Consider the following 16,174-nt stretch of genomic DNA (forward strand, 5'->3'; position numbering starts at 1 on the left):
CTGCTAAGTTTTGTGCTATCAAAACAAGGTGCATAAAACAATTATAGATTAGCAATATTATATAACAATTATGAGACAAGTGTAAATCCCACACCTACAGGCTTATAAAGAGATTCCTCTATAGAATTAGCAATTGCAGATATTTTTGCACACTTCCTTGCTTTTATTAAGATAAACAACTTAAAGAAGAAAAAAATGGTAATTTTTTTTCAGAATTATCATGTCTGCTTTTCTAGCATGATCTATTTTTTGTTCACGGGAAGTAGAACTGCTTGATTTCATCTTCTGTATGAAAATGTGCTTCTAGTCTTAGAAGTTTTAAATGAGAAAAATTAAATACAAACATAATTAAAATTTTTTGGTAGTATTGAGCTTTGAACTTAGGGTCCTATGCTTGTTAGGCAGCTACTCTGTACTGTGCCACACCTCTAGCCCCTTTTTGGGTTAATTAATTTACGTATGCCAATACTAAGACTTGAGCTTCATGCCTTACACCTTTGCTCAGCTTGCTTGCTTATGGTTGGTGCTCTACTACTTGAGCTCTACACTTTCAGCACTACTTTTTGCTAGTTAGTTGGAGATGGAGTCTCTTTGACTATTCTGTGTAAGCTGGCTTTGAACTATGACCTCCAGATCTCAGCTTTCTGAGTAGCTAGGATTACAGGCATGAAATAAATAGTTTTGAGATGGAGTCTTGCTTCCTGCATGACCATGATCTGCCTCTTCCAGGCTTCCTATTGGAGCTGGGCTGTTAGGTTGGCATTGCTGCTATTCTTTGTTACTGTTCTAATTACAGGTGCCTCTTATTCATCATGTAAAAGCAAATACAGAATGAAAAGTAATGGGACTTCCTCCCTTACTGGAATTTCTCTGGCTCTCAATTACTCGTGCTTCCTTCCTTCTTTCCTTTTTCTTGTTCTTTTTTTTTTCTTTTTTTTTCATACTGGGACCAGGGCTTGAACTCAGGGCCTCATGCTCTCAACTTTCTTGCTCACAGCTGGTGCTCTGCCATTTGAGCCACATATCCATCCTGTTTGGCATTTGCTGCTTGTTGGCTCCAAACTCGGATCCTCCACGTCTCACTGGGCACCTGGCCAATTGCTCTTTTTTTTTTTAATCAGTCTTTTTTAAGTAGGCATCCTTTCTGTCCAATTAAGATGATAGAAGAATGTCTGTTATTCATGAAAGCATAAAGAAGACTTTGCCATATACCTTGCGAAAAGAATTTATATTGTAGTCACTCACTGAGCTGCATTATGATGAAATTAGCTTAAATATCTGCTTTTCTCACTTTCTTATGTCAGCAGGAGAGCTTTTGTGTTCTAGTCTTTTAGAAAGTGTGTTTTATAAAAAGTAGTTTTGCTTTCTGTCTTTAAGGAGAGTAGGAAATGAAAAAAGTATTTTCAGCTTTATAGACAATACTACCAGAACTATTTTAAACTTCAGTCTCTGCAAATGATTTTTTTCTCTTGTACAGCATGAAAAAACATACACAAAAAGCACAAAAAACAGACTCAGTCTCACTCTTTAGAAAATAAAGTTCTGTTTTAGGATGTTCACTATTTATATACGTGTGTGTGTGTGTGTGTGTGTGTGTGTGTGTGTGTGTGTGTGTGTTTGACAGGTATTTTAAAGGAGCCAAATGCCACATTTTTTCAGTCTAAAATTCCCCATATCATGTGAAAATACAACAGTATATTGCCACCTGAAAATTCACTACAATTCTTCCATTTTGCTTACTTCTTTCCTCCTCCTCTTCTTCCTCCTCTTCCTCCTTTTCCTCTCCTTCCTTCTCTCCCTTGTCTTCTTCCTCTTTTCTCTTTGCTCTTTTTCTTTTTGTTCTGGGGAATCTCATTGGAATGGTTGTTGAGAACATCATTCTTTTTTATTTTTTTGTTTCTTTTTTATTTTATTTTTTTTTATTGTGAAAATACCGTACAGAGGGGTTACAATTACATGGGCAAGATAATGAGTACATTTCTTTTTTTTTTTTTTTTAATTTAATTTTATTTTATTTGAGAACATACTGTACAGAGGGGTTACAATTACATGGGCAGGATAATGCATACATTTCTTGCCAAGCATTGCAGCCTCCTCCTTTGTTTACCCTTCACCTCCCTTCCCAGCCTCCCCCCTCCCCCCCACCCAATCATACCCCTCCTCCCCCCCCCCACACCGACATTGTAAAGCTGGTTTTGACATGACATTTTGTACTTCTCATTGTTGCAACAGGTCCACCTGAATCCTTAAATGACTTGTTTGTCCCCGTCTCCTCCACATGTTATACTGACATCAAATATAGTGAAAGCGGGGTTACACTGTAGGGGAGGGACATACTAAGCAACAAAGGAATAATCTTATAAATGTGTTAGAAACACATGCATGAAAGAAACAAAAACATTAAAATACATATTTGAGGGCTCGTTTTCCTAACATCACATTCTCTGACTTTTTCCGCTTGACTCATACCTATACTAGATATTGCAAATAAGGGAAAACATGGGACCTATGTTTCTTTGGGCCTGGCTTACTTCACTTAATATAATTTTTTCCAAGCCTTTCCATTTCCTAACAAGTGGGGAAATGTCATTCTTTCTGATGGAGGCATAGAATTCCATTGTGTATATATACCACATTTTCTTGATCCATTCATCTACTGAGGGGCATCTGGGTTGGTTCCATATCTTAGCTATGGTAAATAATGCTGCAATAAACATAGTTGTGCTGGTAGCTTTAGTGTGGTCTTTTTTGTAAACATTAGGGTAAATGCCCAAAAGTGGGATTGCTGGGTCATAGCGGAGTTCTATGTGAAGTCTTTTGAGGAACCTCCATACTGCTTTCCAAAGTGGTTGTGAGTACATTTCTTATCAAGCATTGTAGCCTCCTCCTTTGTTTCCCCTTCCCATCCCTTCCCATCCTCCCCCCCCCCCCCCCCCCCCCCCCCCCCGCCCCCCCAATCCTCCCCACCTTCCCCACCCCACCTCCCCCACACCAAAGTTGTAAAGTTCGTTTTCGACATAATGTCTTGTACATCTCATTGTTGCAATGGGTCCAACTGTATCCCTATTTAAACGGTTTGTTTTCCCCTTCCCCTCCACAAATTATACTGACATCAAATACAGTGAAAGCAGGGGTTATACTGTGGGGGAGGGACATACAAAGCAACAAAGAAATAATCTTATAAATGTGTTAGAAACAATCGCATGAAAGAAAAAAACATTTGAATACATATCTTAGGGTTCATTTCCCTAACATCATTCTTAAGGAATTAGTAGTGGCCATTCCCCTGCTCCTCCATAAATAGTCATCTTTGCTTATCTCAGCAGACTTGAATGATCCAGGTATCATTACTCTCTAATCATTGTAAAACCAAGTACTAATTACTATGCTGCCATATAGATGCCTAGGTGCCTTTTCTTTTTCTTTTCTTTTTTTTTTTTTGTCAGTCGTGGGACTTGAACTCTGGGCCTGGGCGCTGTCCCTCAGCTCTTCAGCTCAAGGCGAGCGCTCTACCACTTGAACTACAGCGCCACTTCCGGTTTTCTGGTGGTTTATTGGAGATAGGAGTCTCACGGTCTCTTCTGCCCGGGCTGGCTTTGAACCACGATACTCAGATCTCAGCCTCCTGAGTAGCTAGGATTACAGGCGTGAGTCACCAGCGCCCGGCTTTCTTTCTTTTTTTTAAAGTAGGATTTTTTTCTTTAGGGAAATGTAATTTCTCAAAAAGCTGAAAAAAATTATTCAGAGAAAATATGAGAAAATATTCTCAATATTTTAGCAAAATATAAGAATATAGTCAGCAACAGGGAAAAACGAATGAACTTATCCTTAGATTTAAGTTGGAAATTTGCTTTGGACTTGAAATTTGAGAACAAGTGCATTTTTTCATCTTGAGAACCAAAATACCTAACGAAAACGGTTCTATTGTGCCATACGACCTAGGAAAGCAAAAACCCTTGCTGGAAAATGTATCTTCAAGTTTAAATATTTTTTCCATTTGACATTAGCGATTTCTGATTATTCATGCAATTATTCATGTAATACCTCTACTTCATGCCACTGAAAATCAATATCTATTAAATATTTCAGGTGATTAAGTTGAAAAATGGTAGTACTATTTAGCTCAGCTAGTACACAGAAGATAAATATACCATGCCTAATAATCACCAAAAAATGAAAATAAGACACATTTACATTAATAATGTTTGTTTTATGGCTCAGGTAATATATTAAGAAATAATTTTTTAGGATCATGAGCCATTGTTATGAGTCACATGGCAACATATATTTGAAGTGCTCTTTGATACAGGAATAATTTGAATTACCACGTCTTGGTTGGTTGAACTTCTTGACTCTAATTCTTATAACCTGTGATACTTCAGACATGTTATTTGTAACAGTTATCTATTGATATCTAGTGCTGCGTAACAAACAATTCTAAAACTCAATCACATCTAATAACATGCATATAGGGGGTAGGCTGGGCTGGGCTAAGGCCTCTGGTTCTAAGACGTAAGTTAGGACCAGGCCTGCTGCACAGGTCTCTCTTCCTCAGAGCAACAATGTGTTGTAGCCAAGACGTTTCTTTTTACTAGTGATGGAAGAAATACAAAAAGGCAAACACAACCAATAAGACAACGACATTTCAAACTTCTCCTAGTGCCCTATCCACTACCACCCTTCTACCCAAATTTATCCAATGTGTTTAATACAACACTCTTGGAAAGGGAGAAGACAATTTCTCACTGTAGTTAAGTACAGATATCTAACCCAATGTTAATTCAACCTTTCTGAACCTCCATTTTTCTTAGCAGTAAAATTAGAGCCATAGCACCGTGGTGAAAATTCAATAAGCCATTGTAATATCAAGATCAGTGGGCACAATGCTATGCAGCAAGACATCCTCAGATGGTAGCTGTTACGCTCAGAAAAGCAAAATTATCGGCCCAGGGAACAGCATGAGTAGAAGGTACATAAGGGACCACTGAATAATTTCAAATGTACAGAACAGTTGCTAATGTGTGACAAAGGACTTTTGTGTTTACTGTGCTGGGATTCACCAATCGTTACTATTTTATCATACTTGTTCATTTTCCCTGAACCTTCCAAGAGGCAGTTACAGATATCACGGCCTGTTACCCATAAAGGCTGCAGGGTGTATTTCCTACCAGCAAGGAAAGTCTGTTCAATAGCCACAGGACAAATGCTAAATCCAGATAATATGATTATCTCCTAGTTAATGACTTGTTCAGATCTCACAATTGTTCCAATTTTTTTTTTTTGTACTGATACTGAAGCTTGAACTCAGGGTTCTGTCTTGTAGCTCTTCTGCTCAAGGTTAGCACTCTACCACTTGAGTCACAGTCCTACTTCCAGCTTTTTGGAGGTTTATTGGAGAAGAGTCTCACGGACTTTCCTGCCCAGGATAGCTTTGAACTGCAATCTTCAGATCTCAGCCTCCTGAGTATCTAGGATTATAGGCATGAGCCAACAGTGCCCCAGACTATTCCAACATTATTTGTGACAGTTTTTATTTGGTCTTTCCCTATCTTTCTATCATGACAACCTGAATCTCCTATTGTATTTAGCTGTCAAATTTTAATCATTACTTTTTAAAATGCTGGTTCTAGGGCTTGAATTCAGGGCTTGGGCTCTGTCTCTGGTTTTTTATTTTTGCTCAAAGCTAGAGCTCTACCACTTAAGCCACAGTTCCACTTTTGGAATTTTTTTTTTGGAAATTGGAAATAAGGGTTTCACAAACTTTATTGCTGAGGCTGTCTTCAAATTGTGATCCTTAGATTTCAGATTTCTGAATAGCTAGGATTATAGGCATGAGCCACCACTACCTGGCTTTACTTGCTTTTATATGGAAGGGTTCTTCAGACTTTCCTTATTCTTCATGTTACTGACGTTAGAAGATTACAGGCCAGTTATTTGGTATTCTGTACCTCAGTGTGGTCTAGTTTGACATTTAAGCTACCCATTTTGGGTGAAGAACTTTCTGGGCAACATATGCTTCAGTACATCACATAGGGATGGATAGAAGCAGAACATGTCTCATTGTGAATTATATTGACCTTGATCTTTGATATTGACTTTGATCTTTGATACTGACTTTGATCTTTGTGCCTGTCAGCTTTCTTCACTAGAAATCACTATTTTCTAAGTCATCTGTTGGAACACAGTTGGAGACCATGCCAATATCATTTTGTTTTTCATATACTTTACAGAGCTGTTGATATGATACTCCTTCCTTGAACCAATTACACTTACTCCTTAGCCACAGATTTCACATGCTCAGATTCTATCAGTTATAGATGGGAAATATTAAAAAGAAAATTGCATCTGTTCTGAAAACATATAGACATTTTTCTTGTCATTTTTTCCTCAATGATAAGTATTTAGCTAGTGTTTATATGGTGTTAGGTGTTATAAATGATGTACATGGATAAAAATATGTTGGTAATCTACACTAGTGTGTCATTTTAGATAAGGAACTTGGACATTTGAAGATTTTAGTATTCAGCAGAAACCAATTCCTTCAGATACTTGTATTACTACAATAGATTTTTTGAGTGTGTGTGTATGTGTGTGTGTGCATGTGCGTGCATGTGAATGTGTATTGGTAATAAAGGATTGAATTCAGGGTCCAAGTGATGTTCCTTAGCTTTTTTTTTTTTAACTCAAGGTTGGTGCTCTACCATTTTAGCCACAGCACACTCCTGGGTTTTTGGTGGTTAATTGTTGATAAAAGTCTCATGAATTTTTCTACTTAGGCTGGCTTTGAACCTTAATCCTCAGCCCTCAGCTTCCTGAGTAATTAAGATTGTAGGTGTAAGTCACAAGCTCCTGGCTAGATAGCTTTTTTTTTTTTTTTATAAAAAAGATGATTTTATACTTCCATTTTTCCTACATTTACTAGATAGCCTTGTACTATGAGTAAACGATTTCCCTTCTCCATTCATTGACATAGTAAGTACGGCCTTTAGATTTTGAATTTTGTTAGGTGGATTAAGGGATATGATATGCTATTTGTGTTATATTTTCATGCTTACATTGTCTCTTATTTGGGAACCTCTAAGCTGACTTAGAGGTTCTTTTGATCACATGCCCATGTGACCCCTCTCCTTCTGCTCCCCTCCTCTCTCCTCCCCTTTTCTCCCTCATTCCCTTCCCTTCCTCTCTCTTTCCCTCTTCTCTCCCTTCCTCTCCTGGCCTCTTCCCTCCTCCTTTTCCTTCCCCCCCCCTCTCTCTTGCAGAATTTGAACTCAGGGCATTGTGCTTGCTAGAAAGGTACGCTTTTACTCCGGAGCCATGCATCCATACCCTAGCTGATCTTTGTACAATGGTTCTAGTCACTGCATGAAGAAAGTGGTCAATAAATATCTGTTGACCTGACATGTGATCATTTTCTTCATTCTCAGTATACAGTTATACAGTATGTTAATTTGCATTTGAGAACAGATTTTTTTTCCTTCTTCTTCTTTTCTTTTGGTGCCAGACCTGGGGCTTCAACTTAGGGCCTGATCACTGATCCTGAACTCTTTTGCTCAAGGCTAGATTTCTGCCATTTCAACCACAGCTCCACTTCTGGCTTTTTTTTTTTTGTATGTGTGGTTAATTGGAGATAAGAGTCTCAGGGGTTTTCCTGCCTGGGCTGGCTTTGAACTGCAATCCTCAGATGTCAGCCTCCTGAGTAGCTAGATTAAGACATGAGCTACAAGTGCCTAGCTGTTTGTTTGTTTGTTTGTTTTTTAACAACACATCAGCTTAGACCTTCATCCCTCCTGACTGATTGCTTTAAGAATGTGGTTCAGCACTGGAGTTCATCTTAACCAACCAGCACATTCCCACTGAAAGCCATGGACTATAGCCAGTTCCTTGGGGTGAGGTCCCAAGGTCCCAGCCATTCATAACTGTCTGTTCTTGAAGAACATGAAGAGTCCAGAGAGCCTCAGATATCACCTTTCTGGATTAAATGTCTCACTTATAATTCTCAAATACAGCATATTTATTTATAGCGATTTAATTAATTTTATGGAGCATTTAAGCCCCAAACTGTAAGTGCTTAATATATATTTAATCATTTAAGTAAATGATTAAAATTGAATTCAGAGCTTTTTTGGGGAAGAAATAATGATGGAGTGTAAACCAGAAATTGAAACCTTTGGTTTCTTCTTATCATGTCCTTTTTGAGGGAGGAAGGGTTTATTTTAGCTATGGTTTCAGAGGTTTCTGTCCATTATGGAAGGGGGGTGATGTGGAGAAGGAGGAGGGAGGGGGAGAGAGAGACGGGGGGGGCACAAATGATTACACATATGGAGTGCAAATGGAGAGATTTCTCCAGCATTTGGGGTGGCTCTGCCCACATTTGGGGTGACTCTTTCCTTCCATAGCCAGTCTCTGTGGAAATGCTTCATAGATATACTTATAGGTGTTCTTTCCTGATCTTCTGGTGTCAACCAATCAAGTCAAGTTGACAACCAAAACTACCTGTTACAAGTCCACTTCTAGTCAACTTGACACAAACTCAAATCTCCTTAAACCCTAACATTGTGTCCAGTCCCCACGAAGGCTCCTCTATATCTGCTAATGCAAGATGCAGTTAGTCCACCTACAAGAGCCCCACAGTCTTACCAGCGCTCCTTCTGGTTCTAGCTGGGCGTCTGTGGCTCAAACTTGTAATCCTGAGATCTGAGGAGCATGGCTTGAGGTCAGCCCGAACAGATCCACAAGACTTTGTTTCCAATCAACCAGGAGAAAAGCCAGAGTGGAGGCATGGCTCAAGTGGTAGATCATTAGCTGTGAGTGAAATAAACCAATTAAGAGTGAGATGTCCTGCGTTCATTTCTAGAGAAAAAAAGTTCAAGTTTCCCTAAGATTCAAGGTAAACTCTTAGCTCTGAACTCACATAAAATAAAAAACAAATTAAATCTATTAAAGCCACAATGGTGCTGAGTAAACATTCCTGTTTCATTCCTATTCCAAAAGGGAGGATAGTAGCATAGAAAGGAGGAATGGGATCAAAGCAAGACTAAAACTCAGAAGAAGACACAACATTTGGTTCCATGTCCAGCATGGGGTTGTGACCTGATGTGAGCCCCAGATACTTAGTGCTGTTGCTATTGCCAGGCCATTTGCAGCCCACATGGCTGGAGTGAGCTCTCTTCCCTGCCTGTGGCTTCGCTTTGCAGACATTTCAGATTCCTGGCATCTCTAATTTCCTGGGCTCTTATGAAGCTTTGGCTTCCCCCTCCCAGCTCCATACATCATATGGATTATTTATGGAGAAAGGGGTATTTAATAACTTTTTGTCCAGTTGTGCCTTTGTGTGTGTGTGTGCAGGTGTGTGTGTGTGTGTGTGCACACACACATGCATGTGCTGATTCTGTGGCTTGAACTCAGGGCCTGGGCACTACCACTTGGACAGCTCCTCTTCTGGCTTTTTATTTCCTGATTAATTGAAGATAAGAGTCTCACAGCCTTTCTGGCTGGACTGGCTTTGAACTGCAGTCTTCATATATCAGCCTCTTGAGTAGCTAGGATTGCAGATAAGAACTTCCAACACCAGCTATCCAGGTTGTCCACGAATCCTGATTTTCCTGACCACCACTTCCCCAGGATTACACCATGCCTATCCTTCTGCTCTACTTCTTTTTCACAATGGTCACTATAAACCTGGTGAAAAGCTGCTAGTAATAGCCATTTGATGGATCAGCATATTTCACTTCACCTTCCTGCAGCACAGATTCTTGCTCATAACTCATCAAGGAAGATGAGGAACATGGTGCTGGTACATTTTCTTCGTTGGGAGGCTGAGGTGGTCAACATCATGAAGGGACTCTCCTGTGCTCCAGCCTTTCTTGTCTATGTTAATTCTTCTATGCAGGCTTGTGTTTTCATGGTTTATGTTCCACATTTGCTTCTTCAAACATCAGGTTGAACGTGATAAGTATAATTTTTAAACCAAAGTACTGTATATGTAAGTCTATGTACTTTGTTTTCCTAGATGGTGTGACTGGGGTGATCACCTACCTTGTCCTTCTCTCTTAATAAAGTCATCGATTTGTTAAGACAAAAAAAACACCCATTTGACAGCAGACGGCCTCCATCTCCACCTGAAAACTCATGAGCACTGTCTTCTCCACCCACTTTCCTGTCAGTGTGTTGGTCCTCTGGGCTCCCATAGGGCCACCCATTAGGCCCTGCTCACATGCTCAGTGTTCTGGGGATTCTGAAACATGGGGTCAGGTAGTCATGGCAATGACCTCTCCTTCTCCTGCACCGATTTTCTGTATTAGTCAGATTCGTTGATGAGGCAAAATGCCTGAGCAAACAATTTGGAGGTTTCAGTCCATCATCACAGGCAGGATGTGGAGGAGCTGCCCAGACCACGCAACAAGAATGGCAGAGAGAGGATGGCTACATCCTCTTTTCAGCTTCTGGTTATGGGCCAGCTCTGGCCACTCGGCTTGAACCTCACTGTTCAGCCTCGAATTCTGGCTCCACTCTGCTTCTGGCTGTGCTTTGTGCCAGTTTCTCAACCTCTTTCTGACTCCACTTCCACATCCTATTTAGGGGTGAGGAGTCCTAAGGAAGCTGAATCTCAAAGATGTTAAGTAACAAGCACAAGATAAAGCTATTCAGCCACATCTCAAAGGCTGGTGTGACTGATTCCAAAGTCATTGATTATTAATTATTAATTAAGTAATTGGAATATTAATGCGGTAAAGTATTTTGATACTATGACTCTCAAATTACTGTTTTCTGACCATCTTTTTTTATTCATTTAGTCTTGGTGCTGGTCCTGGGACATAAACTCAGGACCTGCTGTCCCTGAGCTTTTGTGCTCAAGATTAGTTCTCCATCACTTGAGCCACAGGCCTGCTTCGAGCTTTCTTGGTTCTTAATTGGAGATAAGAGTGTCATGGACTTTCCTTCCCAGGCTGGCTTCTAACTGCAATCCTCAGATCTCAGTCTCCTTGAGTAGCTAGGATCACAGGCGTGAACCACCAGAGCCCAGCTTGATTACCTTCCCCCTACCCCCCAATAAGGTATTTGGTTGTATGTGCTGATGGCATATGTCTATAATCCTAATTACTCACGAGACTGAGATCTGAGGATGACTGTTCAAAGCCAGACTGGGCAGGGAAGTCTATGAGACTTTTATTTCCAATTAAACAAAACAGCTAAAAGTAGAGCTGTGACTCAAGTGGTAGTGCACTAGCCTTGAACACAAAAGCTCAGGGACAGCACTCAGGCCCTTGAGTTCAAGCTCCAGGATAATTACCAAAAAGAAAAAAAATGGTATTTGATTGCTTGGTCACCTAAACAGCATTCATGTGCCATTTCCTCATCTTTAAAATGATTTTGATTAAGACTGATTGATGCATTGTACTCACAAACTGATATGTTGAATGGAAACTCCTTCGAACTATTACTTAATGATAATAAAAAATAGTCTTCAGTATGACAACAATGTTTCGAGGTTTGGATCATTAATGTGTATTCATAGCTAGCTATAAAGTGTGGTATGTGGTCAGCACCTGTAATGGAGCCATGTGTGAATCACTGTGAGCGTCACACCAGGACCGCTGAACCAGGACTGCTGAACTCCTTGAGACCATTTTGAGTCTTCTCATAACACTAAAGTAAGCACTGAGAGCTTTGTTGATGGTGGAGTTGGGGAAAGACTGAATCAGCCCTCTGGGGCTTGTTAGTATTTCTGGGCTGAGGTTACAGGTTTATGGGATGGAGTGGCCAGGCAGATTGGCTGTTGCCCCCTTGGTAGGCAAGCTGGCTTCTGAGAACACTCAGAAGGAGGGTGAGGAAGACCGCAGAGGACGCATGAGGAAGGCTGCCACAAAGGAGGACAATGAGGAGGAAGGAAGACCAAGATACCAAAGGGCAGGCTTTTAGGAGAAGCGCAACGATGCTGTTGATTATGGCTGGCAATCTAAGCTTGTAAAGATTCACTCACAGGCTTAAGTGTGCATTAGGCAGATGCCAGGGTGCTATTCTACCGAGCAGTGGTCCCAGGGATGCTGTAAAAGCTCTTTTCAGGAGCCCGTGCCACCTATTGACATTCTGTAAGCTCCCTCTAGAGAGCTGCGTGACATTTTGCCCTGAGCGTTTCCAATGTGGCCTCCTCCGATTGCTTCGCTCAAGTCCAAGGACCATGAAAGGGACTATATATGGCACGCCATGTGGTCAAGGCTGTTTCTGGCCAAAACTCAGCCCTTTTGGGTCCCCCTGAGTTTTTTTCTGGGTGCTGAATGCCAGAATATGGGGGCCACTCTTGGAATATTGGAAGCCTAAATACTTGAGCAAAGCTGAAGGCAGGTTTCATGATTATGAGAGAAAAAAGGGCTGTTTATACTATGTTTGAGTGGCACATTTCATTTCCCTTTTGTCAAAGTGCTTCTCTCTGATACTTTAGTGTAGGATGTGGTGTGCTTTGTTTTAATTATTTGCATTCCTCAACCTGGGCGCTGCATCACCAATACTGTGTAATTAAAACCAAAACCTGTTCTCCTCTAAGAAAAACAAAGATGCATGTAGTTTTTCACTGAGCAAATGGCTACCACTGCTCCCTTGTTGCTGCTTGCATTTCGGAACACCTACTTCCAGAAGAGGAAGAAAAACAACACTTTGAATCCTATAGTGGATCTGTGAAAAGGCTTCTCATTCCACAATGCTGAACTGTTCAGCTGCTGTGGCGTATGAATGATCTCATGTCACTAATACAAAATGAAAAGCCCCACAAGCAATTGCTTTTCCTAATTCTGTTTGATTTTTTTCTGAGAGCAGATACCATTATTCAAAGCACATATGAAATCATGCACCTGGGTGTTTAAATTTGGGATTGAGTTTCCTACAGGCCTGAGCTTGGAAACAAAAAATGGCTTCGAGGAATTAGCATTTTCCTGGCAGTGAATTTAATAACCCTGAAGAATGGATGGCTTGTGAATCCTTCTGTCCATCATGGAATTTGCTTGTTTTAGTGTCGTATAAGGGAATTAGATTCGATTATGGAGATTTCCATTGTCCTGAAAAGGTATCTGAAAATTGCAGCAGACACACAAATCCTAATCAGGTGTCATGGGAAGATTTGTAAGGCTTCTTTTGTTGGCACCTCGTGTAATCGGCACCCCTCCCCGACCCCCAAATGTGTTAGACAGTGACCTGCTGTGTGAAATCCAGAAAGAATTCCTTCCCAGCATCTCTCTTCTTCTTACACACCATTCATTCTTCGTTTAGATGTCAGTGTTGCCGTCTATGTGAGATGCACTATTTGCTTCCTTTACTGGCTCTTCTCAGAATTGGAGGGCCACATGGGGCCTTTTTCTCTTGTCTCTCCTTTGCTTCTTACTTTCGGATCATGTGTCCATGTGCCCTTGTGTTTGTGGGATCAGCTCACTACCAGGAAAACAGGAGCTGCAGTGTGCCAGGTGACAAAGGGAGGCAGGGCAGGGGTGGGAGATGAGGGGAATACTATGAGCAAACCATGACACTGCCAGCTAGCTGTGGCCGCTCATACGCACGCTGTGTAATTCCTCTAGGCACCTTGACCCGATCTCCAGCTATGAAGAGGCATAAACAGAAACGAGCCTGGATTTTTCTAAAATGACTATTTTTTTAACCACTTCCTTTGAATTGCCACTGAAAAGTCTAGATAGGTGTCTTTCCTGTAGGTGTACCCTGATCACCTATCCATGTACTCATGTTTAATGAGTCTAACATGTGCCAGGCATGCTTCAGACACTGGCTTTCCAGGTAGGAAGCGAGTCATAGACAGGGTGCTTGTGCTGCCCTTGCAGAGATTTTGAGTCAAAGCGAAGGATGACAGCGTATCACGATTCATACAAATACTTGATCGCAAACTGTAGGATGGGTGTGTGAGAAGAATGTGCGTGGCATGATTGACACACGTGTCTGTTTCAGAACGGTAGGGATCAGAGGGATGGCAGAGGTATGTTTGGAAGTGTCATCTGTACTGAGACCTGAAGAAGGAGAGGGCCTTGGCTAAATTCAGAGTTGAGCTCATGAAGGGTCCAAAAAAAAAAAAAAAGAAAGTAGCACGTGGGAAGCCCCGGAGCGATGCTGAGTAAACTAGTATGCTAAGCAGATGGGGAGGTGGGCAGATGTGGGGGCCACTTCCCCCTCTCCTTGCCACTTTGACTTCCAAACGTGGGATGGCATTTTAAGTAAATAAGCATGTGCAACTCTCCACCAGAGAGGTTTTCTAGAACTGTCATCCAGTGCAGTGCTGGGTGGATGGAAAGTGTCGAGGAGGGAGGCTTTCACAAGTAGCCTTCAGCTAATGGTGATGAGAGTTGCAGCCGAAATGCCCCAGCCTTTTCCCACCTTGGGCGGGATATCCTTCCCACTCCATTTCCTGTAGGACTCACCACCTTCTGCTCATGAAGGTATCATGCATTGGTTTCCTTCTCTTTGTTCACATCACTCTCCTAGTCCCATGCTAGCAGCTCTAGAGGTCATCTAGTGAGTAGATACTCAACCTGGACTCTGTCTCCTGGTCTGCTTCTTGCAAAGCCTGAGGTCAGCAGCAAGACAGGAGGAGGCTGGAAAGCTGGCCAAAATCAGAGCACGGAGGGTTGGAGTTCTCAAACCCAGTCCATGGAACCCAGTGTTACCAACGACCCTTTCAGGGAGGAGAAGTCAAACTGCTTTTTTGTAATATCACTAAAATGATGTTTACCTCTCTCCTCATTATGGCATTTCAGTATCAAATGGCAAAAGAGAAGTAGGTAAAAAGATGGAGCTTTAGTTTGAGTCCAGGCTGTAATAGGATTCACATGTTATTTTTTACCTGCATTTGCAAATAAGGGAAAATATAAGCCTACTTTCACCTAAAGATTATCCTTGATGAAGCTGGGTGCTTCATGCATGTAACTCAAGCGACTTGGTAGATTGATATTGGAAGAATTGTAGTTCTAAGCCAGCCTGGAGAGAACAGTTCACAAGATTCCTTCTTTATGGAGATCTAGTCTCAGTGGTGTGAGCCTATTAACTATGGCAGTTTGTAGACTAGGCTTGTATTCTGGTAGGAAGACAGACCTTATCTCAGTACAAAAAGGGCTGGAGGCGTGGCTCAGTAGAATGCCTGTATAGTAAGCACAACAAAATCCAATTCTTAAATTACCCTTGAGGAAGCTGTAAAAATTACTCTTTAAGCCCCTTATTGTAAGTATATATTTAAAAAATCCACATAATAGAATGGTAAGAAAAAAAATACAGAATTGCTCTGCTGTATACCACACTTCAATTGCTGTCTCGAGGGAACAACGCTTGTGTTTAATTGAGTTGGGAGCTAAATTCGCCCCTTATTAGAATCTTTACTCAAAGAACAATTGGCAGATATTCAAACTATGATTACTCAGATTAAAACATGTGCAGAGCATTCTCTCAAAAAAAAATGAACAAAGTAGGCCTCTCTGTTCAAGAAATGCAACACTCAGCAGCCCATGGAACTATCTCCAAAATAGATCACCATTCTAGGACATAACACAAATCTTAGTGAACATAAGAAAATCGAAGTAACGCCTTATCTTCCCTCAGACCAAAATGAATAAAACTGGAACCCCACAGGAAAAGGGACTATAGAAAATACTCAAGCAGGGGCTGGGAAGGTGGCTCAGTGGTAGAACGCTTGCCTTGCATGCATGAGGCCCTGGGTTCGATTCCTCAGCACCACATAAGCAAAAAGAAACAAGCCGGAAGTGGTGCTGTGGCTCAAGTGGTAGAGTCCTAGCCTTGACCTGAAGAGCTGAGGGATAGTGCCTGGGGCCTGAACTCATCCCCCAAAAAAGAAAATTCTCAAGCACACAGAGACTGGCTGAATAACATATTGTCGAATGACATCATTGAAGAAATAAGGAGAGAAATCCCCAAATCCCTAGAATCTAATGAAAAGGAGAACACAACCTATTCAGACCTTTGGGACACAGCAAAACAATGCTAGGAGGAAAGTTTATAGCTATGAACACTTACATCAAAATAACAGAGCAATCTTAAATTTAAATAGCTTAATAATGCACCTCAAGTTCCTAGAGAAACAAGAACTAGCCACATCTAAAGCTAGCTAAAAATAAGGATGATGGCAAAAATCAATGCGTTCAAAACTAATAAAACTATACGATAGGGCTGGGAA

The 16,174-nt window shown here is 41.1% G+C and overlaps 1 long non-coding RNA gene across 1 annotated transcript; it reads left to right on the forward strand.

The window, feature by feature from the left end:
* Positions 1 to 9,715: 9,715 nt before the first annotated feature.
* On the forward strand, positions 9,716 to 15,653 carry LOC122121014. Its single transcript, XR_006149856.1, has 3 exons — positions 9,716 to 9,793; positions 13,680 to 13,690; positions 15,643 to 15,653. It is a non-coding gene; the product is annotated as an uncharacterized LOC122121014 (long non-coding RNA).
* Positions 15,654 to 16,174: the final 521 nt, after the last annotated feature.

Source organism: Dipodomys spectabilis, unplaced genomic scaffold (genome assembly GCF_019054845.1).
Source record: "Dipodomys spectabilis isolate Male_0828 unplaced genomic scaffold, ASM1905484v1 ptg000179l, whole genome shotgun sequence".
NCBI lineage: Eukaryota > Metazoa > Chordata > Mammalia > Rodentia > Heteromyidae > Dipodomys > Dipodomys spectabilis.